At 44.6% G+C, this 26,334-nt stretch overlaps 1 long non-coding RNA gene across 1 annotated transcript in view; it reads left to right on the top strand.

Moving 5' to 3' along the window:
• The first annotated feature begins 2,589 nt into the window (after positions 1-2,589).
• The window catches only part of LOC137653390 (uncharacterized), a 39,378-nt gene continuing 15,633 nt past the window's right edge, over positions 2,590-26,334 (top strand). Inside the window, exons 1-2 of the long non-coding RNA XR_011046475.1 lie at positions 2,590-2,823; positions 5,096-5,246. This is a non-coding gene — a long non-coding RNA (uncharacterized lncRNA). The remainder of the gene's footprint in view (positions 2,824-5,095; positions 5,247-26,334) is intronic.

Genomic DNA, 26,334 nt, shown 5'->3' on the forward strand with positions numbered 1-26,334 from the left:
TCTCTTAAATATGTCCCTTTTGTGTTCCTTAATATGTGCTTTCATGAAATTGCTATTTAATTTTATTGAATTGTTTATACTTAGTTATTCTTTGTTATAGTTTAATCTTTGAGAAGTTTTATTTCAAGTAGATTCACTGTGTCTGTAACTGTGAAGGTTTAATTTAATTTCCAAAAGTATTTTCGTAATTTGGTCCCCAGGAATTGATTTGTCATTACTTTGTTCTATTGGAATTATGGTTTTCAGTTTTTAAGTTTAGTGTGATGATTTGGAAGTTTTTGAAAGAAACATTGATTTATATAAAGTATTTATACATAGTAGTGTTCAAATATAAATCAAGTAGGGTTTTTCTCTAGTTTTTGTCTCCTTTATTATATATTAAATACTATTGCAGAGTCTCTTAGATAAATTCACCATTGTTACCAGTAGCGTAACAGCAGATATACCTAATATAACTTATTATAAGCATGTATATTATTATACAAACTGTTAATTCATTCTATACTCTTAGAAGCATAAAACTGAGGCTCTCAACAAGGGAGAGGCAGAGTTAGGAGAAAGATGATTGGCTTTTAGTGAACTCTCAGATGGTAGAAATGTCCCTTATTCCCGTGCAGACCTTTAAAGTGGGAGAAGGGTGCGAGGTATCTAATAAATAATTCAAATTAAAGTTGATAAATCCAGAGGAAAGCTTAACAACATTGAAGTAGGATGGCAAATTAGAGAAGCCTTTGTCAGTTCTTTTAGAATATGAACTGGATATTTTTATTCACTGAAACCAGATTGATTGGATTCGGGGAAAAAGGGATTGGGTGGACGTAAGTGGTTTCTACGTCCTGGGAGAGAGCATGGCACTCAGTTATCAGGAAATAAGATTTTTGTTCTAATGAGCTGATAATAGGGAACACACTGCTTGAACACAGATATGCAAAAGCATACTTTGATACCTCTCTGTGGAAAATATCGCTACTAATTAGTGAATAGCTATGGTTGAACTGTTGAATATTTAGCCATTTCATCACATTCACACACTGCCCAGTTTTTGCGCTATTGTTGGCTGTGGGAATTGAGGACGAAGAGATGACAAGAGTTTCTACCGCATACCGGCAGTTATTCAGAATCAGGACAAAGATACAGAAGAATTATCCAACTGAAGACGTGACTTGTGGTTGACCAGAATATCACGGGCTGATCTACGTGAATCCTCACTACCCTGGGCACGTATCTGTTCTGATCATTTCATATCGGGTCAGTCTCGGCTAGGCCCTAAAAGTATCATTATTCCTGTGTAAACATGCTATATCCGATCGCATGGGTGACTTCAAAAGTATCATCGTCAGTTTAGTGTGTAGTGTGTGTGGGGGAGGGGGCATCTCAATTTTTAAACATCAAAAGGGGCATCTCAGATTTACAAAACAAAAATCAAAAGCGCCCATATTGGCTATATTAACAAAGGCTACTTACCTAGGTCTCTCTTTCGCCAAGGTGCTCATGCCTATATATAATTAAGTGTATATTTATTTTAATTTGTGTATTAAATTGTGCAGATATACAGGCCTATGTGATGAATAAACATTGATTATAAATAATAATAATAATATCTGAAAGCTGGTTTAATCTGAAGGGGTCTTCAGCTTATATATGAAACATCGAAAAAATAATTAAAGTTGCACATTTAATTGCAAGGAGGCAAAACGATCATCCAAGATCATTACAATAGAGTTTGTCCAGCATATGTTTATATGTATATAAGAAATTATAGCATTTGTAACCAAGCACAACCACAATGGTTAGGCATGAACTGATAAAGATTTGACATAATAATGCAAAACTTTTACATACATTTTGACAATAAAAAAATTATAATACACAAGGTTAGGCTAAATGATCAATATTAGCATTATAATGATAAACACTCTCTTCATCGGCTTAGTGTTTATCTAATTTTGGACTTAAAAGCATTAAAGGGAAAAACAAATTCTGGAAGCAGATTATTCAATGGAAATGTATGCCCACTCATGTTCTGGGTTGGCCGACAGTACCAAGTAGTTCACCATATCAATGTATGAAATACTGGGAAAATCCTCAATATTTTGACTGAATGAATTCTGCATCTGGTATGAATCTAGGCCATCAATTAGATCGAGTTTCTGCTTGTAAAAACGCTTATCATCACCTAACAATTGTTTGACAAAGTCGCTCTCATTGTCCATATTCGCCGTAGCAGCCGCCATGTTTTCGCTTTGTATGCCCTCCAGCATGGCCGCCGGCGATTCCCAGTGACGTCATTAAAAGCACTCTATACCGGGAGATATTTCGTATTTGGTTAAACTATAGAAAATGGGATTAAATACATATTAATAGAGAGAGTGCTAATAAAGTCAGTATCAATTTATATTATTAATCATTTTTCTTTATTTTTTTTTCATTTCTTCTACGTAAAAAAATAGATTACTGTGTTTTCTATGTAAACAAAAACTTCCTTCACCCTCTCTTCTTTCGAAGTCTTTCTATATATCTTTTAATTCATTCTGCTACTATCAACGTTACTATTGCTAGTTCTAGATCTAGTTTATACTAGCAATTCAGTGCGTATTTTAATTAGATAGTGTGAATAAGGTAATTGAAAGGGGAGATGAAGCAAGTGAAAAAAGAAAAACTTTAAATTTAGCTGAACATTATTGGAACTGTTTTGGTGAAGACGTCTGCAATGTTGTTGATCGTCTGTCACTAAGTCATGGATTCTCCCTTGCAAGTTGCAAGAAGGAACTGCTGTTTATAATGAATTGCAGTGCAACTCTTCATTTTCCTATTATTGTGAAGGTAATATGCTATAACTTCAATGGTATTCTAATAATTATGCAGTTGATGCTGTCGTTTTTCTGTGTGACTAGCCTGATATGTGTAGTTTATAGCCTAGGCCTATATTTTTTTTTTTTCGAGATTAGTAATTTCATGCCAGATTGGACTACCCCCAGAGTAGGTTTAGCAGTACAGATTGGGAAAGGACGTATCTTGAATTTTTAATATGATTGAAATATTGCAGAAACAAACCAGATGACGAAAACAAGATTTACAAAAGACTTTACTATTGTAATACCTAACCTCACTTTACCTACCCTTATCTTTCCTAGTGTTACCTTACCTATCATTATCTTATCTTCTGTTACCTTACCTACAATTACCTACTCTTGCCTTCTCTACCCATACCTTGCTTAATGAATTTTTCATCATAAAAATGTTCAGGATACAATTTTTGGTTTCATTATAGAACAGTGCAATATTAGTTAATTGAAGCTTGCATAATTGAATAGATCTTTGCAAATACACTATTTTGTATCCCATATACTACTTGCAGAAACTTCTAGTAATAAAGTTACAGATTTTAATAATAATAATTTCCCGTTTTTCTCCTTTTGTCGTCTTAGCACAGGCCACACGAGCCTCCTTCCACCTGGTAGTACAGAAAAACACTGTTAGTTTGTGCTTCTGTCGGAAGTTGCTTGTTCAAATAGAATGAAGGGCCCAATATTCCATATTCTAAAGCCTTTTGTTATTTGTTTTCGGTATCGGAATATGCAATATAAATATAATCATAGCTCCTATTTTATTTATTGTGTTCATAACAAAAGGTTAGTGTAGAAATTATATAATGTTTAATTGCTAGCAAAGCAATCAAACGGCAGAGCAAAAACCGGTACCATTTCGATAAAGTCCCACTCAGTCATTACCGCTTTCCTGTACACAGGAGCTGAAAGTTTTTCTTTTTTCGTGAGCGAAGTGAGTGCATGTCGGAGTCAAAACCATGAGATTTTGGTAATGTTTCTAAAGAGTCCTTAATAGTTTTTGCTCTTCTTAGCGCTCACTTTACTGGCGAAAAAATAAAAACATCAAGTTCCCATATACTGGTAAGCGGTAATGGCTGGGTGGGACTCTACCAAAATATTACCCAAAAACCAATACTGTATATGATTATCTCAAGTACAAAGGTATTTATAGTACAATGAATACTGCTATGAATGACTCCATAGAAAATAGGGTGGAAAAATGCAGTTTTCTATGCATCTAGAAGTCCTGGCAAACAAAGGTTCCTTTTTCTTTTTTTTTTACCGTGCTATTACTCCGTTTTGATTATGGTAGTTGTTTATGTATTACGGTGAGTGGCGTAAACAACAAAGGTTAAAAAAAAGTTAATTTAAGTATCAATACAATTAGATTAATACACTGTAAGGTGTTTCGAATGCAATTAATGACAGAACATAGAACATAGACATAGCTTTTCAGTTATGGTAGTCGACCCACTATAACTCAAAAACTATGGTTTTCTGCCAGGAATCTTTATCAAAAGCTTTCAAAACACCACAAATTACATTACAAATCATCTTATTTACTAAAATCCGTTTATTGCACCATTCTCTAATTTTGCTCAGATTTTCATATAAAAAAATATGTTCAGTTTATAGTTTTTCATCATATACTCCTTTTTCCAGTTGGGGCATTAATTGAGGAATATTGTTATTTTTGAGCCCAAGAAAAGCCAATAATGTATATAGGCACCTCTGTTAACCCTTTTACCCCCGGGGTATTTGGAAATTTCCAACCCTTAACCCCCAGGGGGTTATTTTTTTCCAAGCACATTTTGCAGTATATTTTTTTTAAATTGCTCTAACAGCCTTAATTTTTGTCATAGAGAGGTCAGGTTGGTTTCATTCTCTTGGAAAATGCCTGAATTTTCTCAAAAAATTATCAAAAAATATGAAAAACTAATTTTTATAGCATTTTTTTGCAAGGACGTACCGTTACGTCCATGGGGGTAAAGGGATGGCTTTTGTGAAACGTACCAGTACGTCCTTTTGGGGGTAAAAGGGTTAATCACTCAGAATTCTTTTGAGATTATGATACAGGTGGAAATACCCAAAACATTAAGAGGATATGATCTGATATGGAGATATATTCTGTAGGGGAGTAAAAAAGTCATGTTTTACGTGCAGTAATATATGTTCATAGACCAGATAAAAGTATTTCTGATATCACTTTTTATTCCAAATAATTTTTTACATTTGACTGTTATAGTTATACAAATATATTTCAACAGAAGAGGAGGTGCAAGCAGCTCCACAACTTATGCCGAAAACAGCTACATTATACATTCAGCTAATAGAAGAAAGTGGACTCATTAATTGGCCCCCATAACTACTGAAACACCTCAGTCTTTGACCTCCTCGACTTCGACCTCCTAGACTTCAGTAAGGAACAATTCACATATGCTACATAGGCCAATGTTTTAATTATAGGTTTGTATGGGAAACAGTTTTGGCATCTGGTGGGTTATTTCAGGTAGTTTAACCCATTAGTAAGTAAAGAGAAAGACCTGGAATCCTAGGGTAGGTAATGTGAGAGTGGTTATGGGGACCACTTAAAAGCTGGGCCTGCCCTCGGACATGGCCTTGGACCATGGACCTGATTTAGGTGTAGATACACCTTCAAACCTTGTGAATTTATCCCAGACCAGACTCCAAAAACCAAATCCTTCTGGCTGAACAAAAACCAGTTGAATTATATGATTAATTAGATAATTAGAATAACGGCAAAATTCTACCCCATAAGTCAGGCTTGTGCATCACATCTGCTTGCCAGAACAGAGGAACGGTGAAATAATGTTAAGTGTGAGCAAAGCAAGCTACGGCTGAGAAAAAAAAAGTTGTTCCGTAACCGAAATACAGACCACACTATTTACATTGGGTATTACTTTCGGCGTAGCTGAAATGGCGAGCCATTAGATTTTTAACGAGGGTTAACTACCCCCTCGCTAGTTAGTGAGGGGGTAGGGGAGGGATAGCTAGCTACCCCTCCCCCCTCACACACCGATGAACTGGTCCACTTCGCTTTTGGCTCGGGTGGTGGGCAGATGTGTCTGCTCTCACCCTCGCTTGGCAGCCATTAATGTTTTGTCTTTACTTAATTACTTACTTTTTCTTATACTTAATATATATATATAAACATTCTTTATGTTTATGTATATATTTGGGTATAGAAATATAGTAAGTTTCCTTTTCAGTGTTTGTGCTGTGTGTGTGTAGTGTACGACAACGTCACCGCGTAGTTCCAGGCCACCGCGGTTGCACGTCATGGGGCACGATCTCTTGGTTCTTCGGTCGTTCCTTCGGCTCCCGATTTTCGGCCGCTGTGGGGAATTGTCATCGTTGAACTTTCTCCATTCATCTGTTTTCCCCGCTGTTCCTCCTTCCCTGCGGGGAACTTGGTCTCTCAGCGAAGGGAACGTGGGAGTTTAGTTTGACTACGGTCTCTCTCTCTACTCGAGGTCGTTCACCCTTTTACTACTACTACGTACTATTACGGTAGCCTCTTTCCCGTTGCGGGTTGAGTTGCTATTCCGTTTATTTGTCTCAATTATTTTCAATGAATCTAATTGTATTTGTTAACTTTTCAGCTTTTGTGGAGAACACTTCCCTTCGGGGTTCAGTCGTTCTTACTATTTGTGAACATTCTTAAATGAATTACATTATTATAATTCTGTTATAATTCTGTTTTTGTTACAGTTCTCCGCCCTTCCCCTTCTCCGTGAATGATACATGGTTTGTAATTGTTATGTTCCTTTTCCCTCGGCGTTTCTCTTCGGAGTTCCTCCCGGGGGAATTTTTGTTAACTAATTATTTATTTTATTTTCCCAGTTACGATCTGGTTTCTTCGTTTGCCTAATTGTGCCAACGAAGCAGAGCTGCCCTGTTTGTGCCTTGGGAGTCTGCTGTTGCTGCCACCTCTCTAGGACATCGTCATGGGCGTGTTCCCTTCTCTTAGAAGTTCTCCCGTGACAACTGTCAGCTCTTTAGTTTATCTTAGAACGCTCAGGAGGTTCGCCTCCAGGGGTAGGTAACTTCCCTTCCGAGGGAGGTTCCCTTCCCAGGTATGAGTTTTTTCCCCTGCAGGGGGAACTTATCTTGCCTTTATAATTCCTGGATGTTTTTTTCCTGGTCCTCAGGCGGTTATGCTCTTGGTGCTGAGCGACCGCTCTTGTAACCATGCTCAAGGGGCTGAGCGGTTGCAAGGCCGGACCATGGAATTTCATGCGACTATGCTCTTGGGGATGAGCGGTCGCACCTGCAGCTATGCTCAAGGGGCTGAGTAGCTGCAGGATCAATCTTGTGACCTCTCTCGTTCGCGAGGGAGGCCACTCATAAGGACTCCTCTTCGGAGGATTGCTCCTTATAGGTCAGCTTGCTGATCCAACGGCCCTAAGGGGCACCATCATTAATGTCTTCTGTCTCTTCTACGAAGTGTTCACCTCTCTCGTTTGCGAGAGAGGCCACTCATAGAGACCCCTCTTCGGAGGACTGTTCTGTTCAGACCAGCCGGCTGTTCGGGACCTCTCCGCAGTTCGCCATCTCCTAGACCTGCTGACCTGCCGTCTCCGTTCCTGGCTGCTGACGCTGTGGGCGCCTACGCACCCCGTTCTCCAACGGGCACCGGTCCCTTCGGGCAAAGGGGCTTTCTCACGCTGTGAGTAAGTCCCTTTAGCGCCAGGTATCCCCTGCGCGCCAACGTTTTCCTGCGCGCGCCAGCGCTCGCCTGCTGTTCCTGAGAATTCCATCCAGAGGAATCCTGTTCCAGTCCTGATCGTCCCAGTTCTGGATCGTCCTGTCAGCTGTCCCTACATCTTAGCGCATGCGCGCGCTCGTGCTCGCTGATGATCTTTCTACGCCAACAATCTTCGTACGTGCTTGTGCCGACGATCCTCTTACGCGCGCAAGCGCTGACGATCTTCTTTTGCGCGCTAGCGCCGACGATCTTCTTTTGCGCGCTAGCACTGACGATCTTCACGCGCAAGCGCCGATGATCTTCTTACGCTCGCAAGCGCCGACGATCTTCTTTCGCGAGCGAGCTCTGATGGCGCGCTGGCGCTGACGATGTTCTTACGCGCGCAAGCGCCGACGATCTTCTTATGCGCGCAAGCGCCGACGATCTTCTTACGCGCGCAAGCGCCGACGATCTTCCCTCACGAGCGAGCGCTGACGACCTTCTTACACACGCAAGCGCCAACGATCTTCGAGCGCCGTCGATCTTCTTACGCGCGTCAGCGCCGACGATCTTCTTTCGCGCGCTAGCGCTGACAATCTCCCTACGCACGTAAGGTCCGACGATCGTCCGCGCATAGGCTCCGATGGTTCCACGCGCCAACGATCTTCTTACATGCTCAAGCGCCGACGATCTTCTTACACGCTCAAGCGCCGACGATCTTCTTGCGCGTGTAAGCGCCGACGATATTCTTTCACACGCAAACGCCGGCGATCTTCTTGTGCGCACAAGCGCCGACGATCTTTCAGCGCCGTCGATCTTCTTTCGCGCACAAGCGCCGACGATCTTCAAGCTCCAACAACCTCGTACGCGTGCACGCTGACAACCGCCTGCACGCGCCGACATTTTTCACGGGCTATTCAATCTGATTCCTGCTCAGCCTATGATGTCTCTCGCGCGAGAGTGCTTTTAACGTTCTCTCGCGCTCGACCCCGGGGGTTTTCCTATCGCACGAGCGCCAGAGTGTCTCGCGCGCGACCCCTGGGGTTTTCCCATCGCGCGAGCGCCCTCTACCAAGGTGAGACCTTCTCCCACCGCACCAATGGGAGAAAGCCCACCTCGAGCAGGAGATTCGTCCCATGTAAGGGAGAGAAGAGCCCTCAGACTTCCTTGTTGGGGTTACGTTTTCCTCCTAGGAGGGAATCGAAGGACTCTAGGAGTTCCCCCAAGTAGAGCATTTGGGGACAGGAGACTCTGCTGCCAGTTCACTGGGAGGGGAGCAGCATGATTTAGAGCACCACTCCGTGGAAGAACTTACCAGGGGAGTCTCTCTTGAGAGACTATTTAGCCGGCAGGTGACATTTTTGACAACAGAGATCCTGAGTCAGGAGAAGGTCGCAAAGTGTGCCATACAGGCCATTTCGTGGCTGGATTCTTTCTAGGGTCTCTGGGCATCCTGCTGCGACCCGAGGATCTGTCCAAGGAGAGCATCAGTAAAGCCCTGGAGACCTTCCTTCTCTCGGGCACACATTCCATCGAGTTTCTGGCCCACATAGTTTCGAACTTGTGGGCAAACTCTATCTTCAAACGACGTGATGCGGTGGCCGTGAGGTTCCACTCGAGGCTCCCAGCCGTGGATACTTGCAAGCTCAGACACTCTTCCATCTTGGGAAAGAGTCTGTTTGAGCCCAAGGATGCGGAACAGGCAACTGAGAGGTGGAGGAAATCGAACCACGATTCTCTTCTCAAAAAGGGCTCTTACATATAAGCCCTACAAACCTCCAGCACCTCATCAACCTCGCCAATCCAAGACGACGAAACTGGCAGCAAAGACGAACGTGTTCAAGCAGTAGCCCTTTCCTGTCAAAGACAAGAGGGGCTGAAAGTCCTCCAGGGGAAGCGAGAATCCTAGAGGGAGCGGCCAAGGCCGCAAGCACTAGAATTGGCAATCCCCCTGCATGTCCACCAGTTGGGGGATGCCGGCAAGTTGCGCATTCAGGTGGCAGCAACTCGAGTCCGATTCCTGGACGATCTGCGTGATCAGTCAGGAATATCGCGTCCCGTTCTTGACGTCTCTTCCTCCCCTGACAGCAAATCCAGTGGCGTTGAGCGCCTTTGTCATGGATCGCTAACAGGGCTAGCCCTTCGGGCAGAATTCGAAACCATGCTCAAGAAGGATGCTCTCCAGGAGGTCGTCGACGACTCCCCAGGCTCCTTCAGTCGACCCTTTCTCGTAAAGAAGGCGTCTGGAGGCTGGAGACCCGTCATCGACTTCTCATCTCTGAACAAGTTTGTCAAACAAACTCCGTTCAGCATGGAGACAGCAGACACGGTCAGACTTGCAGTGAGACTGCAAGACTTCGTGTGTACACTGGATCTGAAGGACGCGTACTTCAAGATCCCAATCCATCCGTCTTCCAGGAAGTACTTAAGGTCCAGCCTAGACAACAAGATCTACCAGTTCAAGGTGCTGTGTTTCGGTCTCTCCACAGCACCCCAGGTATTCACCAGAGTGTTCACCCTGATATCTTCGTGGGCACACAGGATCGGCATCCGTCTCCTCCGTTATCTGGACGACTGGCTGATCCTGGCAGACTCGGAGTCGACCCTTCTTCGACACCGAGACAAGCTTCTGGGACTTTGCCAAGATCTAGGGATCATGGTAAATCCCGAGAAGTCTTCTCTGCCTCCATCTCAACGACTGGTATATCTAGGCATGATATTGGACACCAATCTCCACAAAGCCTTTCCATCAGATGACAGGATAGCAAGGCTGAGGAGGGTCACAGATCCGTTCCTCAGACGAGAAGAGCTTCCAGCCCAATCGTGGTTATGTCTCCTAGGACACCTTTCTCCTTGGCCCGTCTGGTTCCAAACGGCCGCCTCAGGATGAGATCCCTGCAATGGCGGCTCAAGTCCCGGTGGAATCAAGGCCTCGATTGCCCGGACATTCTGGTTCCTATGGGTCCTGCGGAATGGAGGGACTTTCAGTGGTGGGGGACGGAGGGAAACCTTCGAATGGGAGTGGATCTTCTCGTCCTCCTCCCGGATTTGATGCTGTTTTCGGACGCTTCAAAAGAAGGGTGGGGGGCCCAAGTTCTGAACCACAGGATCTCAGGCCTCTGGCCAGAATCAGAAAAATGACTTCACATAAATCTGCTAGAATGAAGGCCGTATATCTGGCACTTCAACAATTCCAACAGATCCTGGCGGCCCACTCCGTGGTGGTCGTGAGCGACAACTCCACGGTAGTGGCTTATATCTATAAGCAGGGAGGTACCTTTTCGCAACAGCTATCCCATCTTGCAGTAGAGATACTGAGATGGACCGAAGCCCACTTGATTCCACTATCGGCTCGCTTCATTCCAGGCAAGAGGAATGTGCTCGCCGACAGTCTGAGCAGAGCATTGCAGATAGTGAGTACCAAGTGGTCTTTGGATCCGCTAGTAACCAACAAAGTCCTGACTTTGTGGGGTTCCCCAACGGTGGACCTGTTCGCAACAGACTTGAACTTCAAGCTTCCGCTGTCCTGTTCCCCAGTCCCGGTCCCCAAGGCACTCTGGTAAGATGCCTTCCAACAACGGTGGGTCAACATCGACGTTTACGTCTTCCCACCGTTCGGTCTGATGAGAAGGGTGCTCAACAAGACCAGACTATCGGTCAACCTGGCAATGATTTTAATAGCTCTGCTATGGCATCATGCAGAGTGGTTCCCGGACCTTCAGCTCCTGATGGAATTCTTGAGAGAACTTCCTCCACGACACGAGCTACTCGAACAATCACATTGCAACATCTTCCACAAAGCCGTAGCATCGCATCAGCTTCATGCCTGGAGACTATCCAGCATCTCCTCACAGAAGGAGGCTTTTCGCAACAAGTTGCGGAAAGGATGTCTCGACACCTGCGAAAGTCATCTGCAGGGGTCTACCTGGCGAAGTGGAGAGTCTTCTGTGGTTGGTGTTGTGGAAGGGGTATCTCTCCTCTCGATGCCACTATTCCAGCAATAGCGGAGTTTCTTGTGTATTTGGGGGAAGAAATGCGCCTTTCGGTCTTGGCGGTGAAAGGCTAACGCTCAGCCTTAAGCCTTGCCTTCAGGCTGAAGGGAATGGACATTTCTTCCTCGCTGGAACTTTCACTACTCATACGAAGCTACGAGCTCACCTGCCCTCAGTCGGAAGTGAGACCTCCTCCATGGAACATGGTTCGTGTCCTCAGGTCTCTTAAGAGACTTCCGTTCGAACCGTTACACCAGGTCTTCTGATCGTCACCTGATTTGGACGACGATGTTCCTGCTCGCTCTGGCCTCAGCCAAGCGAATCAGTGAACTTCATGGTCTCTCGTATGACGTCGCCCATTCAAGGGGATGGGGGGAGGTAACATCCGGGTTCGTCCCTGAGTTTGTTGCTAAAACTCAAAATCATAGAGTTCCGGACCAACGATTTGACTCCTTCAGGATTTCGAGTCTCTGTTCTGTAACAGATGACCAAAACCATCCCCTACTGTGCCCAGTACGGAGTCTGAGGCTCTATCTTAACAGAACAGCTGCAGTTCGTTCTAAAGTGCAAGCCCTGTTTGTGAGCACACGAAGGACGAAGAGGAGGGTCACGAAGTACACCATCTCAGCTTGGATTCGCAGGGCCATCCACCTCTCCCTGAATCCAGACCCTCCTCCGTCAACGTCGCCCTAGAGCACACGATGTCAGAGGCATCGCTATGCCCCTGACATTCAAGAGAAACTTCTCAGTGACGCAGGTTGGGGTGTGGAAGCGTCAAACGACCTTCACAGCCCGCTACCTGCAGGACGTGACCACAGGAGGCTCGTTCTCTATCGGCCCTGTGGTGGCTACACAACAGCTGGTCTAACCTCAGGTTCCTTAATGGACAAGTAGCAGAAGGTTGAGGGCATTGTTACCCGGTTTTAGTCTGCATGAATGAAAAAGTATGCCTGGCCCGTACTCTTTTCTTCATCCTCCCCTCTCTTGGGGAAAGCAGCATCCTGGGTTCTCTGCATAGCTGACCTCAAACCACTGCAGGTAAACCATGCTTCCTTGTGTTCCTAGTATTAAATAATACTGTCGCGTCCCCCATACCCTGACGAGGTGGTATTGGGAACGTCCTAGCCTAGAGCTCCATCTAAGGACTTCAGGTCGACTTCCTAGGACGGGTCACATTTCTTTCCTTCACACACAGGCTTATGTAGGCCGCACGTTCCTTGCGGAGCAAGGAACTTGCGAGGTGCAGGGACTTCTTATCTCGAGTGCTACACACTCGGATTTTGAGTCCCTGGGCAAAGCCAAAGCCAGTAAGGCTGGGACTTAACACCCTACCTAAGGGTTAAGTCACCCAATGTAAATAGCGTGGTTTGTATTTCTGTTACTGAACAAATGACAAGTTCGGAGATAATTTGTATTTTTCCTAACCATACAAACTTTAGCTATTTACACATACTTGCCCGCCAGCCCTGTCCCCCGTGAAGTCCTACCTCTAAGCGAAGTGAACCAGTTCACCGGTGTGTGAGGGGGGAGGGGTAGCTAGCTACCCCTCCCCTACCCCCTCACTAACTAGCGAGGGGTTAGTTAACCCTCGTTAAAAATCTAATGGCTTGCCATTTCAGCTACGCCGAAAGTAATAACCAATGTAAATAGCTAAGGTTTGTATGGTTAGGAAAAATACAAATTATCTCCGAATTTGTCATTTTAACTAAGTGATTAATTAGATAACATATCAAGTTTGAGATGACATAAGCATTTTCATCATCTCCAATTGTGCCTATACTTCAGCTGAGCTCCAGATTTATACCTTTTACACTATATGGCAACACCAGGCAGGTCTGAGGTTTTTGCACCTCATATCTAATTCATTAAATGAGTTATATGTGAAGTTTGAGAAATTTGTTCATTATATGAATTATATGTGAGGTCTGAGGGATGAGGACAGGTCAGACTTTTATGTGGTCCCATGGTTATGCTAGCTGAAGTCCCTGTTTCTTTATCTAAATTTTCCCCATCCAGGAGACCATGGCTTCCCAGGGAACTCAATTTTGATCTGTGTATTTTCAAATTTGTTCTGGTGTGATTCATTTATATATATATATATATATATATATATATATATATATATATATATATATATATATATATATATATATATATATATATATATATATATATATATATATATATATATATATATATATATATATATATATATATATATATATATATATATATATATATATATATATATATATATATATATATATATAAATATCTGCTGCTAGTGTAGCTCTTGCTACACTAGTATATTTTGTCCCATCTAACTCCAAAACCTATTCTCCCACTGGGATCCTTAATAATTACTATGGATTTGCAAAGCGGGAGAGAGAGAGAGCAGAGTTGGTATGTGCAGATGACTTGGTGATTACTGTTGAAAATGAGGAAAACTTACAGAGAAGAGTTGGAGAGTGGCAGAAGACTTTAGAGAAGGGTGGCTTGAGGGTAAATGTGGGCAAGACTGAGGTTCTGGTGAACAGCATGAAAGTAGGGATGGGATAGCCATACATGAAAGTAGAGGCTTGGTTATAAAACAGGTGGAACAATTCAGATCCTTTGGGTCTACCATAAGTTGGGAAGGAAGACGTGAGGTTGAAGTTGAGAATAAGATAAAAACAGAGATGAGAATGGTAAGATGAAATGTGGGAATATCACTGCTTGAAAGATTGGAAAAAGATAGAATAAGAAGAATGGGAGAAGAAGTAAACAGTACAGAGGTGATGTTGGGGCATGTGGTGGGAAGTTAATGAGGAGGGCTTGTGACGAACCTGTTAGAATGGGATTATCAAGAGGAAGGCATAGAATTAGATGGCGAGATAAGGTGAAGGATGATATGGAGAGAAGAGGTTTGATGGAAAAGGATTCTTTTGATAGAATACATTGGACAGGATGCAACAAGCAACCGACCCCTTAATGGTGGGATAACATTGAGAAGAAAAGAAAAAGAGAGAGCATACATTAGTTCTGAAGTGTCATTTGCTTATGCAAGTTTTATTTCTGTACTTTAATTACTGATTAACAGTTTAAGGTATCAGGGAAAGCAATTTTCATCCCATCGGAATACTGTACCTGTACTGTGCATTACATAATTACCGTACAGTATTTTAAAATCATTACTTAGCATTCGTTGTTTGGAGGATAAACACAAACCATTTGGGTTTATGAAAATTACCTCCTTAGATCCCAGCACCATGACTAGGGAGACTTCAGATCTGAAAGCATTACTGTAAAAGCATTGAGACAATCGGCAGTGGGGTAGTTTATCCACCCTGGCAGGCTCAACCATACTGCTAAGGCCAGTTCTGAGAGACCAGACCAAGACTGGACCCCTATAGGCCTTCTCCTTTATTTCAGATAGGCAAAGGCTAGGAGAAGGAAAACTCCAAAATCAAACCAAACCAAACCAAACAAGACCCCAACGGCGGAGCTTCCCAGCGCCGGCGGAAGAGGGCAATGCCTATCGGGCAGGCAACAAGGCGGGACTTGACATAACAAGAACCCGGCAGCCCGATGCAACCAACATCGGAGAAGCCGCCTGTCTCATATGTCTTGAGCCGCGGTGAAAACGATGTGGGCCAAGTGTGTGTGCGTGGCCGTTGCAAAGCCACGACCACCCAAAACAATATACCCAGCTACTGGCATTCTGTCGTTTCCTCCACCCTTCTTCTGATAGGAGGCTGATGGCTAATGACAGAACCCAATACTCGGACACGAGTGGGCGCCGACGACGACTGTATAAGCAAAGTTTGTTGGGTGTGGATCTCAAGGTAATGGTACAAGGCCATTTGACCTCGTTAGAGAGGCTTGTTCCTCACGGTCGTCTCCACCTATGATTGTTGCAAAGGCATCTAAGGAGACACTACTTATAGACTTCAGATTCTCTTCTTGGCCTGGTCGCAAACCACAGATACTTCTCTTGCTCTGGTACCGATTGAGCAAGACACCAATCTCGACCTACTTTAGTGGCTAGGCGAGGCGAATCTGAGATTACCTAACAATTCTTCTTTGTTCAAGGGGTTGATTATTGCACTGTAGTTGTTCAGTGGCTTCTTTCCTCTTGGTAAAGGTAGAAGAGACTCTTTAGCTATGGTAAGCAACTCCTCTAGGAGAAGGACACTCCAGAATCAAAGCATTGTTCTCTAGTCTTAGGTAGTGCCTTCGTCTCTGTACCATGATCTTCCACTGTCTTGGGTTAGAGTTTCTTGCTTGAGGGTACACTTGGGCACACTATTCTATGTTATTTCTCTTCCTCTTGTTTTTTTCAAGTTTTTTAATAGTTTATATATGAAAGATTTATTTTAATCATATTACTGTTCTTAAGATATTTTACATTAATTGTTCATTACTTCTCCTGATGTTTGTTTATTTCCTGGTTACCTTTCCTCACTGAGCTATTTTCCCTGTTGGAGCCCATGGGGTTATAACATTATGCTTTTCCTTTAGCATTTAGGTAAACTACACAGACACTTGTATTTCTTTTGTCATTCTGAGTAATGGAGGTAGGTGTATTCATCTTTTGTTCCCAATTTTGTAGCCAGCACTCAAAATCTATCTATCCTTGATAACAGGGTTTCATCCTTTACAGTTTCATCGCTTACCCAAGTAACCAATGATTCGGATGAGTTACTTTTGTGTCCTGTAAAGGCGCTAAGGTGCTACCTTAAGAGAACGAAGAATGCCAGACACAGGTTACAGAATCTGTTTATAAGCACTGGTAGGGTGAAATAGGTCACCAAACATATAATCTTCTCTTGGCTGCATTAGACTATCAACAGAGCATTACACTCTACACCCCCCCCCCCCCAGTACATCAGAGCAAGTTAAGGTGCACGCCCAGGAGGACATAGGAGTTGGTGCTACTCTAGCCTTTAAGAAACATCTCACTGTGGCTCAAGTTTTAGATGCAGGATTATGGAAACATCAAGCCACCTTCACTGTGCATTATTTGTGGGGATGCACTGGCAAGTCCCTACGTACGTTTTCACTGGGACTTTTGATTACTGCTCAGGACCAAAAGTATTATGTCTATGATAGTGGTTACAACGTAAGTCTAGGTAAAGAATAATATGATTTTCTTAAAGGTGAATAAAAGAAAGGATCACCCCGTATTCAAGTGCATGAAGTCAATCATGTCTGATCTATCCCGGCTCCCAGGAAGAACCTGTCAGGGTTGCAGTTCTTATACACAAGAGTCGGGTAACATTACAGCTCCTCTGCCAATTACCTATAGGGTATAAAGGATGGCCCTGGATTCAAGCGCATGAAGTTGATCATGTCTGTTCTCTCCCAGCTCCCAGGAAGAACCTGTCAGGGCGCAGTTATTATACACAAGGCAAAGGCAAATTTTATTCTATCGACCCCTTGCCGGGTATGAGAATTACAAGCTTACACAAAGGTGTACAATTTACACAAAAATCAAAAAAGAAGAGACCAGTAGATTACATCTACATTAAACAAGCTTTTCAGTCAATTACCTATTCACAGGTCCCTAGATACATCTATCTTTTACTTGGCAGTAGTTGCACAACGGATCTTGTAGCAAACCTAGTTCCTTTCCAGGATTTATACTATGACTGCTAAAAGACCAACTGGCCCTTTTACCTATCCATTTTTCCTTCTTCCTTCTCCTTGTGGTGAACCAGTCCCTCCTTTACAGGGTTGGACAGTAAATGGAAGAAGCCCCATGATCGAGCAACTTTTCATAACAAAACAATTTTGTTTATTATTGTCTCCCCCATCCTCCCAGATGAAGGGAAGGACGTCTTTGGCCAAATGTAAGCAGATCCATTTCTCATAAGTGACCTCTCATTCAGACAACATACCCTCCAAACGGATATAGATTCTTCCTTGATCATCTACCAGTCCCTGGCAATGACCAAGCCTAACACCGGCCTCATCCTCATGCCCATATCGTTAGGAGTTTGACATGATTCATAATTTTTGCTCCTGCAGAGGACCGAAGTGCTTTGACATATCCCTAGGAAGTAAGTTAGTCAGTTATTGGGGGACTTACTCCCTCCTGAAGATAAGTCTTCTATTATAGGACAAACGTTTATTAAATTCATGTAGGAAATCACAAAATTTTCAATATTAATCTTACCCGATGATCATGTAGCTGTCAACTCCGTTGCCCGACAGAAATCTAAGGTCGGGATACGCCAGCGATCGCTATACAGGTGGGGGTGTACACAACAGCGCCATCTGTGAGCAGGTACTCAAGTACTTCTTGTCAACAAGAACTCAATTTTTCCTCTGTCGTGCCACCGGCAAGACCTATTTGGATACGCTGTTGATTCTGGAGTTGTTTCTCACGAATTTGGTGATGTATTCGCTCCAGATTTTAGCCTTCGCTATTCAGGAAGCTTTATCATTAGCTTAGCAAGCTTTTGGAATTAATTTGGATTAATTGTTAACGAACTTTGCTAGTTTTTGGAATCCCCCCTTGACCATTTCTACAATTCAAGATGTCTGACCATTCTCAAGTCCCTAAGTACAGGCAGTGTAGTGTTAGGGCTTGTACTAGGCGTCTTCCGAAGGCCTCCATAGATCCTCACACCGTTTGTTCCAATTGTAGGGGTAAATCCTGTCAATTGGAAGATCGGTGTGAGGAATGCGCTGGGCTTTCGGAATTCGATTTTAACGAATTCCTTAAAAATGCACGTAGGCTAGAGAAGGATAGGATCAGGAGGAGTTCTTCTCGCTCTGTTGATTTTTCCTCTCCCCATGCCCCTCAACCTTTTCCTTCCCCTGTAGTGGTGACTCCCGACCCTGCTACTAGTGCTCAGCCATCCATGGCGGATATGATGCGTGCCATTCAGGCTCTTGGTGACAGAGTGGAGTCATTGGCTAATGACCGTAATCAGCTTTTGGCAGATGTCAAAGAGCTGAAAGCGAAAAGTGCAGTGGGAAGTGTTAGTGCAAGTGAGGTGAAAAGTGTCAGTGTCAGTGTTGCGCATGAGGGTACATCTATTCGTGCCAGTCGTCCTCCCAGTCCGGGACCTCTTGCAAGCTCCCAAGCCCAGGGGAGAAGCAATGTCGAAGGACCAAAGGGTTCGGCAGGCCTTGATCAGCGTACGGATGTACCCTCAGTGGTTGCGGACGTTTCTCTTAGAGATCGTCCCATCCACATACAGACGAATGAGCCCTATCATCCCTCGTCTGTGGAAGAAGTTTCAAGGAGGAAACGATGGACCAAGGTCTCACGACCTCTTAAGCGTAAGGTCCCTTCCGAGCGAGTCCAACGGCCCAGGTGTAGCCACTGGGTCAGTTCGGACTCGCCGCAGTCTTCCGAAGACTGCACACCTCCCAAGAGAGGTAGAGTGGTTCCACAACAGGCTACTGCTCCGTCTGTTGCTGCTCCAACCACGGTAGACCCTAAGTGGTCCATGCTGCAGACTATGCAGTCTCAGCTTGCTGCGTTCATGCAGGAGTATCATGCTGAGAAGGTTGACACTGCCCCTGTTAGCCTACAACCTGCCGCGGTTGTGCGCTCAGCAGATACTGCGGCTGCCTGCTCCCACACTCCACCTGTGAGAGCTCCACCACCGATGCGCAGTCCACCCTGCCAGACGCATGTTCTTGCTGCACCATCCGTTGACATGCGTGAGCTACCGCATCAGCAGTGGGAAGGTGATGTAGAGCTGCCGGGTTCTGACTCTATGCGGCATGCTCCGCAACCCATGCGGCATGCTCCGCATCCCATACGGCATGCTCCGCAACCCACGGCAGTCCCTCCCACGCACCAGCACTCTGCTTTTGTTGTTGCCAGCTCGCAGACTGACCAGCAGCGGCATGATGTTGGATCCGCAGCAGCTACGCATGCACCCGTGCTGCCGGATTCAGCCGTTCAGCTTTCTGCTCCGCCTTTGCCACTTCCTACTCAGCTTTCGGATGATGGAGTTTCGGATGACGAAGATGCACATTTGGATGAACCGCACTCAGACTTAGAAGAGCCCAAGTCTACGCCTCCCTCCTTAGACTTTCATAAAGTCCTTGCCTTGTTCAGGGTCTTGTATCCAGAACAGTTTGTGTCTGCAACCCCTCGCTCTCCTCCCTCCGAGTTTGCTCTGGGCATGCAGTCTGCTGCTCCTGCCTTCACCAAGCTTGTCCTCGCACGCTCATCCAAGAGAGCTTTGAGGGTTGTGGGAGAGTGGTTGCAGTCCAAGAAGCAACTGGGAAAGACTGCTTTCATCTTTCCGCCTACCAAGCTTGCTTCCAAATCTAGCGTCTGGTATGCCACGGGAGAGCAACCCGGCTTGGGGGTTCCTGCCTCTGCCCAGGGCGACTTTTCAAGTCTGGTTGACTCTCCCCGCAGGCTGGCTATGAGACGATCGAAGATTTGCTGGTCCTTTTCTGACATGGATCATCTGTTGAAGGGAGTCTTTCGTGCTTTTGAGATCTTCAACTTCCTCGATTGGTGTTTGGGAGCGTTAAGCAGAAAGACTTCCCCTTCGGATAAGGACTCTGCCATGCTGATCATGTCTTGCATGGACAAAGCCATTCGGGAGGGGTCTGGTGAACTTGCGGCTTCGTACACGTCGGGAGTGCTTAAGAAGAGAGAACATCTTTGCTCCTTCTTGTCGTCTGGTATCACTCCTTGCCAGAAGTCGGAGTTGTTGTTTGCTCCTCTCTCCAAGTGTCTGTTTCCGGAGGAGCTGATCAAGGGGATGGCTGCCTCACTGATCCAGAAGGATACCCATGATCTGATGGCTTCTTCCGCACGTAAGGCTAAAGCTTTACCTTCCGTGCCTAGACCTTTCCGTCCTGCAGCAGTAGACACACCAGCTACTAGGTTCATCCCGCCCTTTCGTGGCAGAACCTCCAGCAGAGGAGGTACCCGTGCCGACAGTCACCGTGGCAAATCCAAGAAGGGTTCCAAGTCCGCAAAAGGCAGGATCTGACTGCCTTCCTCTCCAGACAGCAGTGGGAGCCAGGCTCAAGTTCTTCTGGCGAGCTTGGGAGAGCAGAGGTGCAGACGCTCAGTCTGTGAAGTGGCTAAAGGAGGGGTACAGAATTCCGTTCTGCCGCAGTCCCCCTCTAGCTACATCTCCCATCAACCTCTCTCCCAACTACAAGGAGAAGGACAAGAGGCTAGCGTTGCAACAAGAGGTGTCGCTCTTGCTACAAAAGGGAGCGGTAGTCATAGTCCGGGACCATCAATCCCCGGGCTTCTACAACCGTCTCTTCCTGGTAGCGAAGAAGACAGGAGGTTGGAGACCGGTGCTGGACGTCAGTGCTCTCAATGCTTTTGTCACCAAGCAGACGTTCACGATGGAGACGACGAAGTCGGTCCTAGCAGCGGTCAGGAAGGAGGACTGGATGGTCTCGTTAGACCTGAAAGACGCGTACTTTCACGTCCCCATCCATCCAGACTCCTAACCTTTCCTAAGGTTCGTCTTTGGAAAGGTCGTGTACCAATTCCAAGCCCTGTGCTTTGGCCTAAGCACGGCACCTCTTGTGTTTACCAGACTGATGAGGAATATTGCCAAATTCCTTCACTTGGCAGACATCAGAGCCTCCCTCTATTTGGACGACTGGCTTTTAAGAGCTCCGTCAAGTCGTCGCTGTCTGGAGAATCTCAGATGGACTTTGGATCTGACCAAGGAATTGGGCCTCCTGGTCAATATAGAGAAGTCCCAACTCGTCCCATCCCAGACCATTGTCTATCTAGGTATGGAGATTCAGAGTCGAGCTTTTCGGGCTTTTCCGTCGGCCCCAAGGATCAATCAAGCCCTAGAATGCATCCAGAGCATGCTGAGAAGGAACCGATGTTCAGTCAGGCAGTGGATGAGTCTAACAGGGACACTTTCATCGCTGGCCCAGTTCATCGAGTTAGGGAGACTCCACCTCCGCCCCCTTCAGTATCATCTAGCTGCTCACTGGAGAAAGGACATGACGCTAGAGGCGGTATCAGTGCCTGTTTCCGAAGAGATGAGGTCTACACTGACGTGGTGGAAGAACAGCATTCTTCTCAAGGAAGGTCTACCATTGGCTGTTCAGACCCCCGACCACCGTCTCTTCTCGGACGCATCGGACACGGGCTGGGGTGCGACACTGGACGGACAGGAATGCTCGGGCACGTGGAATCAGGAGCAAAGGACACTTCACATCAATTGCAAGGAGCTTTTGGCAGTTCATCTGGCCTTGATAAACTTCAAGTCCCTCCAGCTAAGCAAGGTGGTGGAGGTGAACTCCGACAACACCACAGCCTTGGCTTACATCTCCAAGCAAGGAGGGACTCATTCGAGGAAGTTGTTCGAGATCGCAAGGGACCTCCTCATTTGGTCAAGAGATCGAAAGCTTTCGCTGGTAACGAGGTTCATTCAGGGCGACATGAATGTCATGGCAGATCGCCTCAGCCGGAAGGGTCAGGTCATCCCCACAGAGTGGACCCTTCACAAGAATGTTTGCAGCAGACTATGGGCCCTGTGGGGTCAGCCCACCATAGATCTATTCGCTACCTCAATGACCAAGAGGCTCCCGATGTATTGTTCTCCGATTCCAGACCCAGCAGCAGTTCACGTGGATGCCTTTCTGCTGGATTGGTCCCATCTAGACCTGTATGCGTTCCCTCCGTTCAAGATTGTCAACAGGGTACTTCAGAAGTTCGCTTCCCACGAAGGGACACGGTTGACGTTGGTTGCTCCCCTCTGGCCTGCGAGAGAATGGTTCACCGAGGTACTGCAATGGCTAGTGGACGTTCCCAGGACTCTTCCTCTAAGAGTGGACCTTCTGCGTCAGCCTCACGTAAAGAAGTTACACCCAAGCCTCCACGCTCTTCGTCTGACTGCCTTCAGACTATCGAAAGACTCTCAAGAGCTAGAGGCTTTTCGAAGGAGGCAGCCAGAGCGATTGCCAGAGCAAGGAGGACATCCACTCTCAGAGTCTATCAGTCTAAATGGGAAGTCTTCCGAAGCTGGTGCAAGGCGAATGCAGTTTCCTCAACCAGTACCTCTGTAACACAGATTGCTGACTTTCTGTTACATCTCAGGAATGTAAGATCCCTCTCAGCTCCTACGATCAAGTGTTACAGGAGTATGTTGGCAGCGGTCTTCCACCACAGAGGCTTGGATCTTTCCACCAACAAAGATCTACAGGACCTTCTTAGGTCTTTTGAGACCTCAAAGGAACGTCGGTTGTCCACTCCAGGCTGGAACCTAGACGTGGTTTTAAGGTTCCTGATGTCATCAAGATTCGAACCGCTTCAATCAGCCTCTTTTAAGGATCTCACATTAAAGACTCTTTTCCTCGTTTGCTTAGCAACAGCTAAAAGAGTCAGTGAGATCCACGCCTTCAGCAGGAACATAGGTTTTACATCTGAAACGGCTACATGTTCCTTGCAGCTTGGTTTTTTGGCTAAAAACGAGCTTCCTTCCCGTCCTTGGCCCAAGTCGTTCGAGATCCCAAGCCTGTCCAACTTGGTGGGGAACGAACTAGAGAGAGTACTTTGCCCAGTAAGAGCTCTTAAGTACTATTTAAGACGGACAAAGCCATTACGAGGACAATCAGAAGCTTTATGGTGTTCTATCAAGAAGCCTGCTCTACCGATGTCTAAGAACGCAGTTTCTTACTACATCAGGCTTCTGATTAGAGAGGCACATTCTCATCTGAAGGAAGAAGACCTTGCTTTGCTGAAGGTAAGGACGCATGAAGTAAGAGCTGTCGCTACTTCAGTGGCCTTCAAACAGAACCGTTCTCTGCAGAGTGTTATGGATGCAACCTATTGGAGAAGCAAGTCAGTGTTCGCATCATTCTATCTCAAAGATGTCCAGTCTCTTTACGAGAACTGCTACACCCTGGGACCATTCGTAGCAGCGAGTGCAGTAGTAGGTGAGGGCTCAGCCACTACATTCCCATAATCCCATAACCTTTTTTAATCTTTCTCTTGAAATACTTTTTATTGTTGTTTTTGGGTTGTACGGAAGGCTAAGAAGTCTTCCGCATCCTGGTTGATTTGGCGGGTGGTCAAATTCTTTCTTGAGAAGCGCCTAGATTAGAGGTTGTGATGAGGTCCTTTAGTATGGGTTGCAGCCCTTCATACTTCGGCACCTAGGAGTCGTTCAGCATCCTAAGAGGACCGCTAGGCTCAGTAAGGAAGACGTACTTTAAAAAGGCAGAGTAATGGTTCAAGTCGACTTCCTTACCAGGTACTTATTTATTTTATGTTTGTTATTTTGAATAACTGATAAAATGAAATACGGGATACATAGCTTCTAATGTTAACATGTATGCTGGTCTCCACCCACCACCCTGGGTGTGAATCAGCTACATGATCATCGGGTAAGATTAATATTGAAAAATGTTATTTTCATTAGTAAAATAAATTTTTGAATATACTTACCCGATGATCATGAATTTAAGGACCCGCCCTTCCTCCCCATAGAGAACCAGTGGACCGAGGAGAAAATTGAGTTCTTGTTGACAAGAAGTACTTGAGTACCTGCTCACAGATGGCGCTGTTGTGTACACCCCCACCTGTATAGCGATCGCTGGCGTATCCCGACCTTAGATTTCTGTCGGGCAACGGAGTTGACAGCTACATGATCATCGGGTAAGTATATTCAAAAATTTATTTTACTAATGAAAATAACATATTTCAAGGTAGTTTTTATTTTATCTAACTACAAACCTTGAATCCTTTTATGTACACCTCCCGTCTGTACCACTCCTAAGTCCTAGGTTTAAGGTCAAAGTGGGAGCTCAATGGTTGGGTGGGCGGCGCTTACTCGCCACCCTCCAGCTTCGCTGAAAGAATACTCCTATTAAGGGACTCAAATTTGTATAGTTAAGAAAAATACAAATTACTTTTGGATTTTTTGGCTACAGTTTTAATGCTGTAATTTCTAGTAAATTCAAGCTACTGTACTCTTAAATCCAAATTTTTTACTTTTATATTATGAATTTACTGTGGGTTTCACAGCTTTTTCATTTATTAATATTCAAAGTTTTAGTTCAACTTACCAATTGTGTTTGCACAAGTAAGTGTAGTAAACAATATGATCCTTATTCCATCATCATAATTAATATTTGCCTTCGATATACCGAGTTATCAATGTTACCGAAGAATTTATAGGGAAACTGGTCTGTCTAATCCTCATAAAACATTTATTACGGTCTTTAATAGGGTAGGTCATCCAAAAGGTAGATCATCCAGTGCTTTTATAGGAAATGTAGTTCAGTTCTTCTTCACCCAAGGGGTTCACTACTGCACTGTAATTGTTCAGTGGCTACTTTCCTCTTGGTGAGAGTAGAAGAGACTCTTTAACTATGGTAGGCAGCTCTTCTAGGAGAATGACACTTCAAAACAAACCATTGTTCTCTAATCTTGGGTAGTGCCATAGCCTCTGTGTCATGGTCTTCCACTGTCTCTTGGGTTAGAGTTCTCATGAAAGGAAGTGTTATCGAATAATTACATAATTGGTGAGATAGGTTTAGATTTTGTCATTATTATACATTATTAGTTTAATGTCTATACTATTGGGTCATTTTAAATATACAAATATTCCTCAACAGGTAAATTCTCAAAAAGTCTTATCAGTGAGGCAGTAGCTAATGTAAACTTAAATAGTATTCTTTCATTGGTCATAGATTTAAACACTGCCATTTTTCTTAAACCTGTAGTATGGTACTTGTTTGATAAATAATAATTGTAATATTGCCTTAAAATATATGAAATTTTAGCAGAGAAAATAACATTGATTATTAGTAAGTCTAGTATTTCACTTTCTTTTCACCTAAAAATTATTCATAATCTGATTGACCTGTGACCCCATGTTTGATGTCTGAGGCGAGTCCAGCTGCTTAATGACTTTAACAGGATGTATTTGGTTGATTTTACAATTTTCCCTCTAGCACTGAAGTATAACTATTTCTGTCAATAGATCTAGGCATCCAGGTTTAATGGAAAATAGCATTAGCTAATCAATTTACCAAAGTATTTTAAAGTGGCTTCTTACATAAATGTTAGCATTTTAAGTATAAACCTTACCCGCTGCTTATATAATGGCTAAAGTCCCTGACGCCTCGGCAGGAAATTCAAAATCTCTTGCGCAGCTTAGCGCAGATATGCCAGGTGTACCCCAGCGCCCTCGCGGTACAACAGGTAGAACTATACTCAACCAATTCAGATTTTCTCTGCTGCCATAGCTGGCTGTACTATTGGAAATTCTCTCTCGTTTTCTTACTCTGTTTGGACGTTATTTGGTGATGTATTAACGTTTTTGAGTTTTGGTTTTCGCATATTTGTTTTATTTGATCTGTGATCATGTATTTATAACTTAAAAGGTGGGGTTAGAAGGTTTTTCAACCTATTTTAAACCTCACGAAAGCATAGGCGCAAAATGTAAACATTTCGACCATTGATGACGTCACAGCCTCTTCCGTAGGCTAAAAGTCTGTCTTGCTTTTTACAAAGAATATAAATGAATTTTATTCAGTGGAGAGTGCTTCTATTCGGACCTGTCATTATCCTAGCCTTAGACCTCTGTCGAGCTCCGGGACCCAGGGGAGAAGTTAAGTCGAACGGCAAAAGTAATCAAGAGGGTAACCAGGCGTTACAGTCTTTTAAGACCCGAACTGAAGTCCTCTCGAGCGTTTTCTGTCGATCACCAGAACGCTCACCCTCGCTATAGATACATACATACATCCATATACCAAGGCACTTCCCCCAATTTGGGGGGTAGCCGACATCAACAAAGAAACAAACACAAAAAGGGGACCTCTACTCTCTACGTTCCTCCCAGCCTAACAA

Source organism: Palaemon carinicauda, chromosome 14, assembly GCF_036898095.1.
Source record: "Palaemon carinicauda isolate YSFRI2023 chromosome 14, ASM3689809v2, whole genome shotgun sequence".
Classification (NCBI taxonomy): domain Eukaryota; kingdom Metazoa; phylum Arthropoda; class Malacostraca; order Decapoda; family Palaemonidae; genus Palaemon; species Palaemon carinicauda.